This window comes from Cyrtonyx montezumae, unplaced genomic scaffold, assembly GCF_038088225.1.
Source record: "Cyrtonyx montezumae isolate F1298 unplaced genomic scaffold, pur_monq_1.0 scaffold_10, whole genome shotgun sequence".
Lineage (NCBI taxonomy): Eukaryota > Metazoa > Chordata > Aves > Galliformes > Odontophoridae > Cyrtonyx > Cyrtonyx montezumae.
This window is the reverse complement of record NW_027071826.1, coordinates 24,857,563-24,876,510: the sequence shown is the minus strand read 5'-3', so window position 1 is coordinate 24,876,510 and position 18,948 is coordinate 24,857,563.

The following is an 18,948-nucleotide window of genomic DNA, read 5'->3' as shown; positions in this document are numbered from 1 at the left end:
ACAAATGGTGAGACCCTAAGAATTACTGGTGTTCTGTAGTGTTTCTCAGCATTTCTCTGTACAGCCCTTCTATGTCTAATGCCAGTTCTGCATTAGAAGCGTTACTTTTTCCCCCCAGATAGACCTTTTTTCCGAACCCATACACAAGAAATACAGTTGATCACTTCCTTAATAAATGTGTCTGTAAAGATATGCATAAACTAGACTACGTTATCAAAACTAAAAATGCTACTTAATTATCTAACCTGAGCCTTGTGAGACACTCCACATCACTACTTTTCTATTTCCAAGTTTCCAACTCAATAAATGCATTTATTACGGTGTTAATGACAGTTACTGTAAGTGAATGTTATCCCACAGATCATTCAGCAAGGACTCACAGTGCCAAGCAGTTTATTCTCATTCCCTGTACGTACACTATGTTTGTCAGTGAGAACAAGGTCAAAGGCATTTGGAAAAATGCCTCTCAGTGTGGTTAAATGGAGGCATTCGAGGCCAGGTGGGCAGCCCGATCCAGTGGGTGGCAGCCCTGCCCGTGGCAGCGTTTGGAGCTGGGTGGTTTAAGGCCCCTTCCAACCCAGGCTGTTCTATGATTGTTATTCCTGAGGCAGTTCGTTCTGTAAGCATGAATCACAGGAGCACCAAGGCTGGAAAAGGCCCCCAAGGTTACCTGTCCCAGCTGCTCACCTACCAGCAGTATTTCCAGCAGGATGGGATCAGGTGTTCAGTGCTGCTCTCGGCAAAGCATCCCACAGAAGGGATTTTAGAAGACCAGAGAGTTCAGCTAAAACACCAAACTGTCGCTGAGGGGAATACTCTTCCTGGACACAGTTTTAACTCTGCAGCTCACAACAAAGTTCTGAGAAACATCCACTGTTTACTTTGTGTCCCAAACTTGTGGCAGTGACACACTGGTCCCTGGGCAGCTTAACCAGGAGCTCTCCTATATCACAGCTTATGGGATTTGTTGCTAGAGCAAGCTACCTAAACAGAAACCTGAAATAAATCAGCTTGGTCGATATGTTCAGGAACCTAATTGCATCTTTGTACTACAGCTGGAGACAGGGCTCCAGGTTTGTTGTACAAACGTGCTCTAGTCAGTGAAGGGTTTGTAAACAACTGAAGACAATTCTAATACTTCAAACACCCCACTAATATTCCAAAAGAAAAAAAAAAACACAATCATTTGCAGAGGAAAGAGACATCCTAAAGAGCTCAGTGAGCATTCACATCTCTGACTTACACAACCTTTTTTTTTTGGGTTAAGTGATCCATTTCTTTAAGCACGTGTGTGGAACCAGCTCGTACAAGATGAATCCACAGTTATTCTGGAGGAAAATAATCTTTAAAAGTACAGTGGCATTTTGGCAAGCTTATTCCTGCACATCCCTGAGGTTCCCTCCAAGGTTTGTGCTGAGGAGACAGGTCAGGGCCAGGAAGCCACACACTGAGCTCCATGACTTTTAAGTAAGACCGTACCAGCAGCGTTGGTGCTGCTATAAATGCATGGAGAATCAGCACATGTAGACCCATTCTGATGCCTCTGTTTAGTCACACATTTGCACTACTCCAGCTTTAACATCTCAAGACTGGCCGTTCTAGGGTGGCAAGGACCTTAAACTCACAGAATCATTTGTTGGAAGTGACCTTTAAAGATACCTCTCTACGACTCCTTGCTGTGACCACTAAAATCAAGCTGCTCACTGGGATTGTGTTTGCATGTAACTAAAAGCAGAGCCAGGCTGAGTCTCACGTACGATACTTGTTCTCAGGAAGAAAATAAGCAGTCGGGTCCTAAGCTGTGGAAAACCAGCACATCTGTAGCTCAAGAAGACCATTACTTGATTTAAATGGCTCTCTTAGTCTTAACAATTTTGATACAAATCAGTAACGCCTCCCTATGTTAGAATAAAATTTTGCTAAGTGATCACACTGACATCAATCTGAAACATCTCTAATGAGAGCAATTGCAACACCTTGTAGAAGATGCCAGATTTGGTATGAATGGTGCCAGGACCTCTGCTCGAGTTTATTATTACTCACTTGGAGATTTAAGATTTGTTTTAAAATACAACTCAAGTGTTCAGCCTTATCTTTTAAGTTTTCTGAGAGGCGTCATAAATCAACACACACAGTTCTTATCTCTTCCAAACGCAAGTAACTATTTCATATGGCGCATATTGGTGGATTAGAAGTACGAACACAGACTGAATATAGGCAACGTTTTCTATCATCTGTAAATTACACATTCCTACTTCCTCTCCTTTCGTGCTCTGTTCATTCTTTTATCAGTTTTCTATTAGACGTTTTCTCTTCTTTGCAAAACAAAGCCCATCACATCAGGGCACAACACCACGAGAAGCTGATATATTAGCCTAAGGTGATGGGATTAACAAAACCTTTTACAGGTACCCATGTTTCTTTCCTGTAGAGCTTGCTTATTTACAAGCTGAATATCATACTGGCAGTTTTGCAAGCACAGAAATAAAACTGCTCTTTCTATATATTAGAGAAGTAAAACACTATGGATACATTATCTTCTTCACTTTACCTTAGTTTAACATTCCAGTCCTCTAAGAGGATCTCTTTTGCTCCATTCTTCCTAAGACTTTCGGCAGCTAAACTGCAAAACTCCAGCTGTGCCGTGGCACTCTTAAACAGTGCATTTCTCACAGATCAGTCATCAGCCAAGGGCTCTACTCATTCAGAGGTGTTTTGAATTGATAACTTTTAGGAGTAGGCACCTTTCCCTATAAGTCCCCCACATATACAGCAGTGGGGGAAACCACAGAAAAACCACAATACAGAGGTTGGTTTCTTTCCCTCCCAGTGTAAACAAATGTTTGGATAGCTGTGGCCTTCTGTTACAATACTCATGTTCAGATGAGATATCTGAAAGCAAACAATATTAAGATTAGGACCACAGCACACACAAAAATTATACCTTCTGTGTTTGTTCTTAAATCTGACAATCTGAAAGTCACCTTTCCCATACAACGAAGATGTCGTTTGAAGAAGAGAGGAAGAAAGCAACGACCAGAAATTCTCAGGGAGTGTCAGAGAAAGAATAGCACTGCTTTGTAAGCTCCCCAGATTTGCTACGTGATTGCTCTGCATCATCCTCGTCACCATCTTTCTGATGGTTCTGCAGACCACAGTTCTGCTCACGAGAAGAATCTGGTCTGTAAAGCCAGCCTTGCACAGGGCAACAAAAAGCAGTGCTGCTACCAGCTCACAGCTCTCTTGGAGAAAAATGACTGCTAATGTCTTTCTGGAAAAGCTGAATTTCTGTAGGCATATGGCCCAACGTGAAGACATGTGACCCCAGAAGAGGTCACCCTTGTGCAGAGCAAATCCGTTATTATTTTTGTGAGAAAAATCTCTCTCTTATTAGTTAGAATTAATTTCTGTCTTTTTGTTCCTCCCCTCTCTCCCTCAATTCACTGAACATAAGTGATCAAAAGCACAGCCCCCGTACTTCAGGACAGGATCCAGGTCAGTCAAACAGTCACTGAAAGCCTGATGAAAACTGTAGGTTTATAGTTGTGGCAGTCAACCCACAAACACCAAATCCGTGATGTTTTCCAAATTCTTTTCCCTCGTTTAGGTGTCATTTGTAATTTGTTCAGCTATTCTCCTGGCCTGGCCTCCCTGTGCACAAGCTATCTGATCAGGTTCTGGCTTCCAGTGCCAAGCTCACAGTATGCTAGCCAAGCTTTCTACAAAGCCTGACAGTTTTTAGAAGTCCATTCATCTACACTGGCATGAGCCCTAAATTCCATAAGGACCTTAGAAACCTGTTCCAGTGTCCCAGCAGAGACAAGGATATAGGCCCAAAACACTAGCATTGATACCTGATCAAAGGAAACAGCCAGTTGCCTTCCCAAACCCACAGAAATATTTGTGCATCTGAAGTTCCTGAAGCAAAAATACGTCAGATTAAGAAGAATCTTTTGGCACGGGATGACGCTGGTTTCTGTTACTTATTTTTCACAAACATTCATTTTCAAAAAGAAAACAGTTCTAAAAAAAATAAATGCAGCTCTGGCTAACGTAGATCCAGAAGTTTGCACAGTAAGAAATAAAGGACAAATGTGTCTACCACGGCAGTATTTCACATTTTGATGCATTTCAGATGTATTTTCATGATGACAACAGAAAACCTAAGTCACCTTAAAGGGTATCCACTGAAAGGCAATCATACTCATCTCTTGCTTTCACTTACAATTATCACATTAAAATAATTCCTTTTTGCTCAGATGTTTTCACCAACTCCCCCACATTCAATCCCTCTGTATGCAGCGCTCCAGTTTTTCTGATGAGGCTGAGTGCAGCACTCCTAAAGGAAAGTTTGCTTTTGCAGTGGCTCCCAGAAGAAGTCTGTAAGCCATCAGTCACCATTTTCCAAGTCTGACTTCTCAATTGATTTCCCTCCTCATAATGGAGGTGGAACTGTCTGGGAAGGGCTGGAAGCACACACTGCTCTTGCAGAGACATCTCAATCAGCACCTAAGCTTTCCTGCTCGCTGCAGAACAGCGTTGGCTGTGTTCACAGCCTGGGGACTTCAAGAGCGCCAAGCCTCAGCATGGTGCAGCGTAGAGCTCAGCTGAAGGCCCAGATTAAAAGGTGCTGGGATGACACAAGCAAGTAGGAAGGGCTTATAGGGTTGGCAAAGCAAGCTTATTCGGTTTACTGAAATATCTGGAGTAGTCAAGTACTAAATCTGTGCGACTGTGGACAAGGATGTGTAACCAAATGGGGTTCAGCCTGTCCCACAGAAAAAAAAGAGGATCAGGACCCTCTCAAGGCAAGAGGGTGTGCAGTGGGAACTGACTGCTCAGGCAACAGTGTGGAAGAGGGAAGGGATCACAGAAAGACTGCTCTGAGCAGCACAAGTCTGAGAGGGAACCTCATAAAATGAAAGGCAAGAACAGAAAGGAATGCCATTGCTGACCTCAAGACAGAAACCTGCACTGGGTTCAGGTTCCCATGATGAATCCACAGTGGCCATGAGAAGGAGCTGCCTCTCACAGGAGAGTCCTTGCTCCTTTTTCCTTCACGTGGGGCTGTGGGTCTTCAGTGGACACCCATAGACTAGTGACCACCTAGCATCCAGAAGCCCCATCCTGGTGAGCCAGGGATGGCATTAGGGACACAGGGGTATTCCTCAGATAAAGGAACAGCAACCATAACTTCACATTTTTAGGCACGGTACCAGATCCCAAGGGAAAACAAATGCTGCCTACATAAAGAGTGCAGACCTTTTGTCAGCAGAAGTTATAAGTACCAAGATAAGGCAGTTCAGCTGATGACAGGTTGCCCTGAGATACAGCACAGCATTTGGTTGATCCTGTTACATTCACTGGAATCCCTTAACCAAGCTCAGGTATCAGATAGAGGTATGCTAGAAATTAGTATCACTTCTTGCAATGGAAAACAGTCCAGACATTTTGACAGAAAGCTCAAGAAAACGTGAGCTTATGTCAACCAGCTTTGAGAGGTATACAACCAGAATATACCGCTCCATATGTACCTAATTCTGGAAAAATAGTGAATGATTGTCAAGAAGTATTCTCATGCAGCATCTTATTACTGCTTTGTATGTTCTTTCCGTTCCTTCCCACATACATTCACCAGAAACTTCTTTAGGCAGTACAATGGCAGACATGCAATGAATATTCCCACAGCCTTAAGGACAGAAGCATATCTCATAATTAAATACAAAACACGTTTTTAGGACTCTCAGTATTTTCTGTATCCCACTTCTAGTAAAATGAGTGCATTGTCTTCTCTATGAAAGTCCTTTTCTTGTATCTGACACTTAAGAGGTCCGAATGTGTCTAAGCTTAAGATATCTACAAGTTATGAATTGGGAAAAGCTTACGTGATGAGGTGGATTAAAATAAAATCGTTACTAATGAAACAACCTTGTGAGAAATGCTCATGTTGTGTTTCTCACAACCTCCAGTTATTTTACTTGCTAAAAGTGAACCTGAACGGCATGTGGGTATCATGAGCCATACTCAACATGGAATGCAATTAACTGCAAATACTTTTTTTGGTTGTTTTTGTTTTATAAAAGTGTTTTTCATAACTCAGTGTTCCCTTTTCCTTTCCCCACTGTGATCAGAATTTAACTGTCTAAAAGTTCATCTGGCAGCGGAAATGTTATTTCCAGTTTGCCTACAGTTACAGTCATTTCTCAGGGGCTGGTTCATAGCAGATGCTTTTGTAGATATTTTTTAAACTTTGCTATTTCGGAGGCAAACATCTCGATCAAAGGATGAATAAAAGGGAACAGCCACAGGAGATTCTTTCTCCACTGACTACCTCCAAAGGGTCCTCTCAGGTTATGGGCTCTCAATCACAAAGTCACCTTTAGTTTCTACTTTCAACTTCTAAGTTTCTAGACCCGTAGATAAAGTAATTACAAAGCTTCCCTGTGGAATAGGCATACTTAATTTTACCGCTGTTTCTAAGGAAAAAGGGAAGGTGAGTTGTGGGTGGAGGAAGGTGCTGTAGCATAAGCACTCTGCTAATTCAAAGAGCAAGAACAACAGAACCTAGGGAATGACAGAGACTTTTACAGTCCTGGAAAATGGCAAAGGTTGTGATCACCATCCCTTCTCAGTGAGCAAGGAGGAACGTCAGCATAACTGAGGGAATGGAAAGGAACCAGGGAGACATTCACGTGGCAGAAAAAGAAATGGCTAAAAGGATGGAATAGCCACCATTTAAATTAGATGAACTTTTAATTTGGTCTCCTAAAAGAAATAAAAGAAAGTACAGACATTCGCACGTTCAGTAATATCCTTGAAGAAGGAAAGCAAGCTTTTTCTACTGCAAGAGAAAAGGGCCCTGTTCTACTGAAATGAACCACTGGCCATTTAACAAGCCTTAACAAAAAGAAAAAAGAGCATCTTAGAACAATGCATCTATTATAGCCTTGTTTTCCAGCAGATGTCTTGAGGTGACACAGAACAGCTCAGTAGCTGGGTGTTCTGTTTGAAAGACCATGCTGTGCGTTGTTCCGGAACAGAACTATTTTGGCTATACGGGGCTTTTAAATTACCATTTTTAAAGAGTACTTAAGATGGTAAGCTATGTGTAGCTAAAGACTTTTGTTTGAGGAAGAAGAGCGGGAGGCCAAGAAAGGTACCTCTGCAAAAGGAAAATGGACTTTATTAAATCAAGAGGCACAAACAGTACCAATCTTATCCATTTTTCATACACTGCTCTGCAGCCTTACTAGAATTATGTATTTCACTGGAATTCAAAACTAACATTTCTAGGTCACACAAGCAAAAAAAAAAAAAACAGCTTTTGCTTTGCAAAAATATTTTTGCAACAATCAGGTGTCTGAATGCACTTCCGAAAGAACTAGCACAGGAGATGAATAATGATGCTATGAACTACATTTGACCCTTAAAATGCCTTTCATTTTGAAACAGGACCTTCTCAGAAGCAATAGCCATAATCATAACAAAAAATTAAAGTTACTCTGTATGAACTTAGCTTCCTAGAGGGTGAGTAAATGAAGCGCTACTTAAGTGGCAAGAAGCACAAGGATTTGACCGATATCAGTATTTCTTTCAACTTGATCAAGAGCCCAGGAGCAGCCAGTCTGCAGGCAACTCTGCCATGCTCCAGCTACACACAGTTGTGCAGCAGCACAATGTGTTATTGCACTCGTATCGTGCCAGCAGTGTATCGCCAAGCAGCCTCTGGGCACAACTAGCACCTATCATGTATAAGACAACCAAACTATTTCCAGTGCCCATCACCACCTGAAGCACCAAGCCAAAAACCCTTGCCCTAATGCTACTCCACCATCAGTGCTTTTACAGGTTGGACTTCAAATAAAATAACTTCAGCCCTATCTTGCAGCAATAGAATAATATTCAAATGTAATGTAGATCAAATGTACAATGACAATCTGCGTTTAATAGGAATACTGCTTGTGGCCAGCAATATCTGACACAACGCTATTGGTTCTGCCCACATCAAGCACTTGGAAATAAGCACTTTCATTTTGAGGCTGAACACACAAAGATGTGTGACGTTAGAGCAGTGCCTCTACTACAACAAGAGCCCACACAGAAGTTGTCGGAGTTGCCTCTGGAGATGCTTAGTTTATCTGAAGTTCTGAATCAATCCCACAAGTTTCTAGAATACATCACATTTTAGAAAAGTCTAAGCATTTGAGAACAATCAACTGAACTACATTTACCTATTTAGAATCCCATCAACTACAACTGGGAGAAAGTTCTCTATAGGATCTGCATGAGGAAGCAGCCCTGACAGAGATGGGATGTTGCAGTGCCCTGCATTTCCTCACAGTGCCTACGCTCCTGAGAGGCCTCTGCTCCTGTCATACTCATCGGGATGCACCCACACACAGAGCTTAGCAAGTCAGGCAGCACCTGCGTTTGGTGGTTTGACTTTTCAGAAATTACACAAATGCACAACTTCCAGCAACTGCTAAAGCTTCTGATTTCGCATTTAAATATTTCTATTGCACACACACACACACACACAGAACCAACAAAAAGAACAACATATCTCAAAGTATCGGTATTTTGTCCAACAGGTTTTGTTACAATTTTAAACGGCCTCTATACTGTAAGACTCTTAAAAAGTTTTCAACATAAGGCGCTCAAACTGTTTTGAGATTACTAAGTATCACGTTGATTTCACGTGTGGCACACACAGACTTGACATAAAAACAAATACATAGCTTTTCCAAAGTTCTCATCATCATTTTAATTCTACCACAACTGAAGGCACCAAAGCTGAGGTAACAGCACCAGCCATATTAGCGAGAGCCCTCCACCTGCTGAGGGGCAGTATTAGATGTTTGGCAGGAAAAAAACACAACCATATGTTAACAGTAGATAACTTGATTCCACTGCAGATTTCCATCCCTCTATTGATGATTCACAGCAGATTAGTTCCAACTAGCAATATTTCATAGGCCATAATAAAAATAAAAAAACCCTTATCATTACAATTACTGTATTAGAGCACTTCATCTCATTAGTACATTTCAAATGCTTCATATTTTAGCTTGAATACATATTTTTAAATCATAACTATAACAGTAATAGCCCAACAACAACTTTGAGCCCTTGCAAAAAACTCCTAGAATACATGTATATGCACACAAACATTTTCTCCAAGTAAAAGCACAACGTCAGTGGAGGCAGAGTTCAGAGCTGCATACTTGCAGACTCTGAGACCAGCACAACATGCATTTCTGCACCCAAAATAAGGGCAGTGGGAGATGAATACCAGATCCCAGTTACCTCTCTCACTTCCTCACAGTTACATAGCAAAGAAGAGTCTTCTAAAATCAAACTCAACAGCTGTAGGAAACCAAGATAAGTTTTACAAGGATGGCTGCACTGCTAATGGTTATTGTTCATCTCAATGATGGACAGCAAATAAAGGTAATTCAAATGCCCGCAAAAATTCAGTGTCTTCTTATTTTCTAGAAATTGTAAAGTCCAGATGTCACAGTTAGGACTGAAGAGCATTTAACCTTTCTGTATTTATCATGATACTCCTAAGAAACTAGGGGGGCACATTAAAATTATTTCACTATTGACACTAATGGTATCACCCATTGCTAACTTGCTCATTTTCTCTGGACAAGTGGCCCTATCAAGGTCTCTCATTTAAATCATGAGTAGAATTTTAATACTCTTGAATATAAACAGGAGCTATTAGACACGACAGACTTGAACACTCCGCCTTCACATACATCTTGCAGACAAGCATACAATGGTGTGACTTTCTGCAACTATTCCTTATACTACCATTGAACTCAATTGAACCTTATACTACCAAGCTATGAGACAGCAGAACTAGTTTACTCCACACTCTCTACAATAAAATAACTTGTTTCAATGAAATTTTCACTAATACTACTGCATAATAGTTTTAAGAGCATTCAAATCTGAAAAGTGGCAAGGGCCAGGGAACAAGAATTTCTGCACTTTTTGATGCCTGAAAAATCAACAACATAATGAAGCCATAAATGACAACAGAAGAGAACATTTGAAAATATTCCTCTCCCCTCCTCAAAATTACTCAAATATTGGGAAGGCCAACTCTGAAGTTCAAATGTTACACTTCAAAACCTCAAATGGAAGAAAGTAGTCAAAGATAACATTTCAGCACTGAGCCGTTCCATTTCTTGCTGACCCTCAGGTAATTCTGCTCCTTGCTCCCCGTCCATAATACCCAATGGGTTTTACAGCCTGCAGCCCTGGCACTCCTCAGCTCTCTCGCTGCCACCAAATCCAGCTTTGTCCAAGTGCTCGGTCCCCTGCCTGCTTGTTTTGCATGCAAAATCTCACAGCATAGCCAAAAAACTTAAAGTAAGGGTGATACTAAAACACTGTTAAAAATACAAATTAAGCAATAAGAGGTTTATAGCCTAGATGAAAAATAATAACGAAGAAAGAACGCACTGAAACAAAATCACATTATTTGACGTTTCTGCAGTATTTACAGAATTTCTACATAGCACCGCAAAACTTCGAGTCGGGTTACGGTTACTCTCCATGGCTTTGTTTACCAGCCTTTTATGTATGTAGAAACTGTTCTAACAACAAAGTCATTTCAACAACAACTGCTTATCAGCAAGAAGAGAATCTACTCAACACTACTTACAGTTGCCAAAAGTAACAGATTAAGTCAATGAACTCATCTGGAAGTCCTATACCAAGCTGTTTTGGAGACATGATGAGCCAAGAGAGTTAGGAAAATGTTCAAGTGGTAAGTTAATCTTATTTTTCTGAAGTAGGAAAATTTCCCACATGCCCTCTCTAATTTGTCTCAATTTTCCAAAAATAAAGTTGTTGGTTTTTTGTTTTGCTTTTCTTTTAAAGGAACCCTAGTGAAAGATTATCCATGTATTGGGGAAATTATTTTGGTCATGGCCGAACCAGCGAATGCAAAAAGTAAAAAGCCTCATTTAAACACGGAGGAAAGATGTGACCCTACAAAGTGAACAAGAAAGAAAATCAAAAGCAAGTTTACTTAGAAACCTAAAATACTACATATTAAAAAAATATTCTGTAAAAGACTTCCTCAAACGACAGAAGGAAGACGACATTAATTTCCTAGCAAGAAGCAATAAGAAACATTACACGACTCAGGTACTCTCTTCTGCCAAGAGCTTAGCTTACAGGAAATTCGGGCTGGGAACAGGGGAGGACCAGAAGGACTCAGGTTTGTCCAGAAGGAAATCTCTCTCTTCCCTTTCTACAGACACATACATCTAGCCTCTGAACTTTTTGGTCAGCTCTGCAGTGAGGAAGATTAAACCTAGAGCAAGTTCTGAACCAATAAGCCTAGGGCTGACAAAAACAGAGAAGTAAAATTCAGGGGGCAGACAAGCCTGAGAAGAAATTTATCTGAAGAACAAAGGGAACCGATGCAGACACTAAGGAATGATATGAATTGTTTAATTAAAAGCTTATGGAAGGATCTCCTCCACAGCAACTGGCAAACAGGCACTGAACTTGGATCACGCTTAAAATAAAGCAAAAGCATTTATGGAATAATACTAGAATGAAAGTTATTACTAGATGTTGTGCAGGCTAAATATCATTCCTACATTAAATATCTACTCAGTAATTTTAAATTAATTACAATAACCAAAAGAAAAAAAATCTGTTCAGTCCCTTCTGGAGGACCAGTTGAGAGCACTGAGAGAGAAGCGTTCATCGTGACTTGTTTGAATAAGATAGAATTCATTAGCAATTTAATAACAATCTTGTACCGACATGATTTAAAAATTCAAACAAACTCGCTGAGAAACGAGATAAAAATCAAATAAACAGAGTGCAATGAAACAAGGATGGAGGACCACCTACGTTTTTCCTGAAACTTGTTATCACTGTTTCATTTTTTTTTGTGGCTGCTCATTAATTTGGAGTTATTCACATCCTAAAAACTCTTCTGTTAAAGTTTAGTGAGCGTATCAGTGAGTTTTTACTAAGATGTTGACAGAACATCGTAACCCCAAACAGCCAGTAAAGTTACTTGCCATTAAAAAAGACTATTGGAATCAGAATTAAAAATAACCAGCCAAAAAAATAAAACCCACACCTTGTGTGCAAACTGATTGTCATCATTCCCATGGAAAATTTTTCGTGACCCAGTTATATGGTTGTATGGCTGCTGAACACTCACAGGGTGACAAGAGTGGGGGATATACACAAGTACAAGTCCACTGACAGAGAGCAATACTGGCACTGGACAGAACATGGTCAAACCTAGCATTTTCACATCCCTACTATTTCCAGACAAACCCTGTTGCTACTATTCCATATACAAGGCAAAATGCTGTCCTTTTCTTACCCCTAGTTTATTCACTGTCTTTCTTACACCTGATTTAACATCTTAACCATAAAACCTGAGTCAGGACATCATCATATGAGGCAAATGAAAAATTTACCAAGCTTTTATATGAATCTAAAACATAAATACAGTCAATAAAGACAGAAGTTAAATGGCACCTAGGGTATGAATGGAACATTTGAAGAGGACAGATGAGCAGGGCTCTCCATTATGGCACACTGTAAAGCATAGTTTGCAGTGCTTCTTTAGGTATATCACAACAGCCAGCCTCTGAGGATACAGCTCACTAGTTCAGCTGAACACTCCACCTGGTCCTACACAGTCTGCCCAGGAGCTCTCAAAAAGAAACAAAACCTTCATCGACACAACAGACCTCAGCATCACCAGCCAGAAATTGTTTGAAGAACCACATGTATCGCATCACCTAAGTCATCAGTATTTCTCCTTGTTGCCAAACTCCTCTTAAAGGGGAAAAATAACCAATCAAATTCCAGAAATGTTATCACGAATCAGGTGGGGTTTAGAAAAATTGGTTTCTACCAGATAGTTATGAAACCTCAGAATTTTCAAGTCTGACTCACAGTTGGCAATGAGTGTCTCAGGCAACTAAGTGTCAGGAGAGGGGAGAACGGCAATATATATACCACTCCTTGGAAAGGGATGCAGCAGCAGCTGCAGAATGCACAGCAACACTTGCATACTACTCTTCTTCAAACACAACCTAGAATTTAATAAAGTAGAGAAATAAGCCTGGGGAAAAGATCTGCAAACACATGAACCCTACGTTACAGAAAGTACGCAAAGTAGAGACTAGCTGAGCTGCTCTTATATTTGGAGCAAACACCTGTCAAGCTTCAAATATCCAACTTGGAGGGATTAAGTGCTTGTAAAACCCTGCCAGTTCTCTGATGTTCAACTTCACTCCTTAAAAATCAAAAGTCTGACAAACAGGCATCACTTCCCATTTCACCACCTGCCCAGGACAACTGCAGCAGGACAGGCTGCTCTAGACACTGACCAGTTCCCTCAGGACTGTGCAGCTGGCTGTGCTTCCAAGACACAACTATGGGAAGCAGGGTACTTATATCACCTAGCGGCCCTTCCCTTACAGATTTTCTCCACTTCCTGAGCAAATCACTCCAGGCAACACCCTCTCCTATATGATGCAGAGTACCCAACAGTGACTCCTGCAGCACATAATCCACATCTCTGCTCTGAGCAAACCTGGGACAGGGGCTGCAAAAAACATTACTGCTGCCCATGTAATGACACATACAGATGAGTTTCTTTGAGGATGTGGAGGACAAAAGCACAACAAACTTGTTCCTGACACTTCAAAGGACTTGCCATTTGCTGTATTCTACACTTATTCTCTATTTTTCTAAGGCTTTATCTATCAGCTACTCAAAAAAATAGCTTGTGCCAACAAGGGATGGGATACTACAAATAAAGATTTCTCTAAAGAAAAAACCTGAGCTGATTTATGCAGGACAAAGATAACTGTCCTCAGTGTCTGCAATCAGGGAGAGACCAGTGACCCTGTACTCCAGGCCAGCAATCACTCAGAGCCCTTTGCTGTACACTGTCAACAGCTTGGAGGAGTGCTCCACAATACAATTCCCACTCAGCTGCAACAACAGCAGAATACATTAAAAGCAAAGAACGGTCTGCAAAACCATTAGGCTTCATCTGGTCTACCACACTGCTGTGGACAGAAGTACAAAAGAAGTAGAAAAGTGAATGCTAAACAAGGCCACATTGTTAAGACATGAAGTTATGGGGTTACTTGTGCACTGTGGAGTGCTTCTATCAGTGCTAGAAAACTCTCCAAGAAGAGTATCAACTAATCCAAAGCCCTTGTCTCTCCAGAACTGCAGAATCTGGAGCGCTCTTCAGAATGTCTACCAAAGGATATCGCGGTGACCTCTACATTAATTAGAGTAGGTGTTTGGAGACAGTACTCAGGAGAACTCTCCAAAAAGCAACTCCCAGAGCCAGAATTCTGAAAAGACTTTGGCTAGGATTTAATTCCTGCAACTTTGAAAACATTGCAAAATTTCTTTTTGTTTTCTCTTCTCCCTCAGTCCCACTAGCTTTAGGCTTCCATATGTTCTTTATATTCAAAGAGTTAAGTTCCCTCCAATAATTACGTAAACAGTTTAACAGAAGGTTATAATTGCACTACAATGATACCTATCTCCAACCATGTCACAGAGTAACCCATATTAATACCTCACTCCCCCCAAACTTCTCCTTCCTTGAACTGCAAAATAATGAAGCCCTTCAAAATACAGCGCTTTTCATCTTTTTATTTTTATCTCAACGTAATCACTTTCAAATAGGGGGTCCCTTGGAAATGCATGGTTCAACAGAACTGACAGCATAAAACACGGTGCCAAAGAAGCAATTTGGAGATGACACTAATTGAAAAGGAGATGCTATGTCACAGGTAAATCTGCCTGCTTTCTGCTTGATCATTTACTTGCCACACGAAGCAGATCCCACCTTTCTAATCAGCAAAGACTAACACCTGATTGCCTCCCTCCTTTTTCCTTACCTCAATTCCATACAAGCAAACCCTGATGAGCCAGCTCTGCTGATACCTATCAAGCTTTCAACAGAACGTTAATTCAGACATTATATTGGGAGGGATAGTTATATCTAGCAGACGTACCCCAGGGTACAGCAGGTGTAGCAGTCACCCCCAGATAAATCAGAAGAGTGGGCTTCAAGGCCTAATGGCATGATTTTTACAAGTAACTGAAGAGTGAAGGATATATTCTAATGCACGTCACATGTTCATTTTGCTTTGTTCTTGTAATTATGGAGAAATATGATTTCTATCTTTAAGATGATGTAGAACTGAATTGTTTCAGAGGGAGCGGTAGGGGACTCTGTCTACAGAAAGGTAATCACCTTCAAAGATAATCCTTCTTCATCCCCACAGCTCTGTACAAGACAGCAAGAATCAAAGGGAAAGAAAGTAGCTCCAGTGCTTCCTCAAGCAAGGAGGCTGCATGCCTGGGCCACACTTCCTTTACTTTACCAAAGCTAACTCCTTAACATCCACCTCCGGTGTTCACAGCTCATTAAAGACGCCTCAACATATTCCTTATTTTTAAGCACTTGTCTCCCTCACGCTGGTAAACCTGCTGTTGAAATGCTCTATTTACTTTACAAGATTGTGAAACAAAATAAAAGAGTTGCAAACTGAGTGCTAGGTAACTACTCTAAAAAAGCCTGTCTTGAGTCCCTTCCCACACAAATGAGACTACTCCATTTATACTGCCTCCTCATTTACAAGTAACCATTTCTCCACAACACCATTTCCTATTTCTCAGGCTGGGTCTTCCTCACACAGAAGACAATAATTCTAGCTATCGCTTACTGAACAAATAATTGCTAAAAACAATGCTCATGTAAGCAAATATTTCACAGAAAATATCTGAAATCAGCAAAATAAATGACTGAAATAGTGCTGAAGTTTAACCTCATAACATTTCCCACTGTTCTCTTATTCCAGTCTTATTAATTCTGCCTCCTACCACAATACTCCTTCTCAGCTCTTTCTCTAAAATACTGACTTGTACATTTTTTTTAAGCATATGATTTCCAACCTCTATGGATTGAAGTATTTTGAGGGAATCAGGACTTGAAAGTTCAGACAGTTCTACCACAGTCACAGTTTTCAATTTCCCACACAGGAATAATTTTGTACCTAAGGTTATGGATATTGCAAAACTACCCTTTGAACAAAGGTATTTTTCATACAATAGCAACTGATACTGGCTTCCAATTATTCTAAGAATGTTATGTGATTAGAACAGAAAGAGTGTGAAAGGATAATACAGATTTTCACTGTGTGACCCAAGGGGGAAAATAAGAAGCTTTTTTCTTTTCCCCTTTAAGTATACAATGTCACTAAAATATACCTGAATGCAGAAGCTTTTGTCCTTGATTATACATTCTACACCTTCAACTTGAATGACAAACACATTTGAAGTGATTTTCAGATTTAGAACAATATAAAATAAGGAAAAAAGACAACAACTTACCGTTAGGTGCTCAGATCCAGATCTTCAGGATATCCTTACGGGCAACATTTTCAACAGAGACAGAAAGAATTCTCTAGGAGAAAAAAGGCATTTGAGTCACCCATCCTTGGTTTGTGAGTATGAAAAAGAAAAAGCAGTTACACTATAGAAAGACTAACAGAACAAACTAACAAAAAAAGAAAAAAAAAAAAGGGAACCTCAGCTGAAGTAAATCACTGGAGGTTCATTTCTGACAATCTGTACCAGCTGAGGATGTTTGCCCTGACACCTGGAGTCTTGTTCTAGGCAGGGATCAGCTACCACAACAGCGTGCTTGGGTGCACAAACTGAAATTAAAAATGAGGAGTACATTTTAAGCACATGGTTCTCCATCGCTGTGTCTGTAAAATGTCTGCTATGCTCTACAGTGTGCTTTTTAGTCCTGCTCTTAGGTGTACATGAGAGGCACAGCCCAACATCAGGGTAAGTGTGTTCCCACAGTCTTGGTTCACTGACTACCTAAGAGAATTGATTAGAGGAGATTTTAAATTTTTTCATCCTGACATACTTCCATTTCCTTCTGCAAGAAACTAGAATGAGTGATGAGATATTGAACGCACTTTCAATTCGTCTGAGACACAGGCAGGATATTCCAAACTTAGTAAAGCTAGCAACACAGTCTGTCTCCCACAAGCAGGCTGTGTAGACCAGAAGCAGAGAGCTGATGAAAGAGCTCAAGGACCAGAGGCCCCAGTGCTATTGATGAGAATCCATGTGGCCCGCCCAGACCACAGCTCCATCTGGCTCTGTCAGAAATCAGTTTGTTCTAATGATCTCAGAACTACGGACTAAGGTAGTAATTTTCAGTACTTTGGCAAATAATTCATTTAATTTTTTCTTTCTACCTCTTACCAATGCAGAGGAAATATAATGACATATCACACTAATATTTAGTAAATTATATCTAATTTCTGCAGTATGATATTGTAACTCAAGAGTTTCTTAGTAACATTTCACAAATTTTCAAGTATCCCTTTTTTTCCCCAGACCGCAGAATAACATGATGGCAGAATGTTCTGTAAATCTATATCTACACGAATGTATGTGATTTGCGCTGCCAAGCCTTGTAGCTGTTGGGCAAGGTTCTGGCAGTTTGGCAGAAAGAGGGCTCTGGGATTAGTTACAAAAGGACATTTGCATATAACTCTGTATTTATAAAACCTTACAAGAAAAGTATCACTGGATTTTACCTTTTGAAAAAAAAAAAAAAAAAGGTATGCAAATCTTTATATAAGCTGAGAAATTTCAACCTTTTTCTTTCAAGTTAAAAGTCAGATTTGAGTTTGATTTCTAGACATACAGACTATGTCCATGTTTATGACTTTTTTATGCATGTGTTCAGATTGTTTCTAAGGACTGTGTATGCTGCCTGGATTTGTGAAGTCTGAATTTGAACCAGAATTATTGTTTCCCTGTTCTCTCATTCTCTGGCTAATTTTCACTGTTTAGTGATATATCCATCTTGCTTCAGGCTGCAAGGTAACTTGAAATGCAGTGGGCAGTATGGGTTTGACTGCATACAGTTACACACACAGTCACCTCCTCTTAGGGGGAAAAACTAGAAAAAAGAGGTGAGTGCAACCAGGGAGATATACCACAGCAATCAGCAAAGTAAGGCAAACTATGAAGTTGAAATTCAGAGTGTACTGAAGCATGATCATGATCACACCTGAGCTGCATTAAAGACAGTTTGCCTTACACCACCAAAAAACTCCAGACCTCTGCTGAAGCAGTCCTACATGACTCTGTAGCTTTATCTCAAGTGCTCTTGAGAATGAGGAATTTCATTTGTTATAAAACTAAAATATTTTAAACCACTATACATAATCATATCATCTGAGTGAATTGCCTCAGAACTCAAAAACCATTCCTGATTGCTAGTGCTCCTCTGTGAAGTAAATCTTCATGCAGAAATCACCTTTTTTTACCTCTTAAAAATTACTAGTTTCTGCCATTCGCTCAAAAATCCCTTCTCTCCCTTGTTTTATTTTTCCTTTCTACCTTCCAATTGCTTCAAAACACTGAAATGTATGTCATTGCTTCTAAAGGATCTTGAGAGATTCTTATTGAGTCCACCAAATTATACTTCTCAATATTATGTCAAAGGCCCCAGTTATCTCCTCCCTTGCATTAGGCACATCTCAGCTTCAAGGTATTTAAGGGGTTTCCCCAGAACTAAATCATTGAATGGAATAATGGAAAATTTATTTTCATTCTCAAAACTTGAAGCAGACAGAATGTAAAGGTAGTCACTGTATGTCAGTTGTGGATGAAATGGTGCTTTACATTCAGCACAACCCAAGGGTTGAGATGTAATGATGACATTCTATTGAAGGTGCATATTCTGCTATTCACTTCTATCATAACATTTCTGAGTTGGAAGTTAAAAAGGAGACTCATATAATCAGGCCAATTTTTATACCCTTACTCAAGATTATGATAATCCTCACTTCACTAGGAATCTGTAAGTGCAGCTCTAGA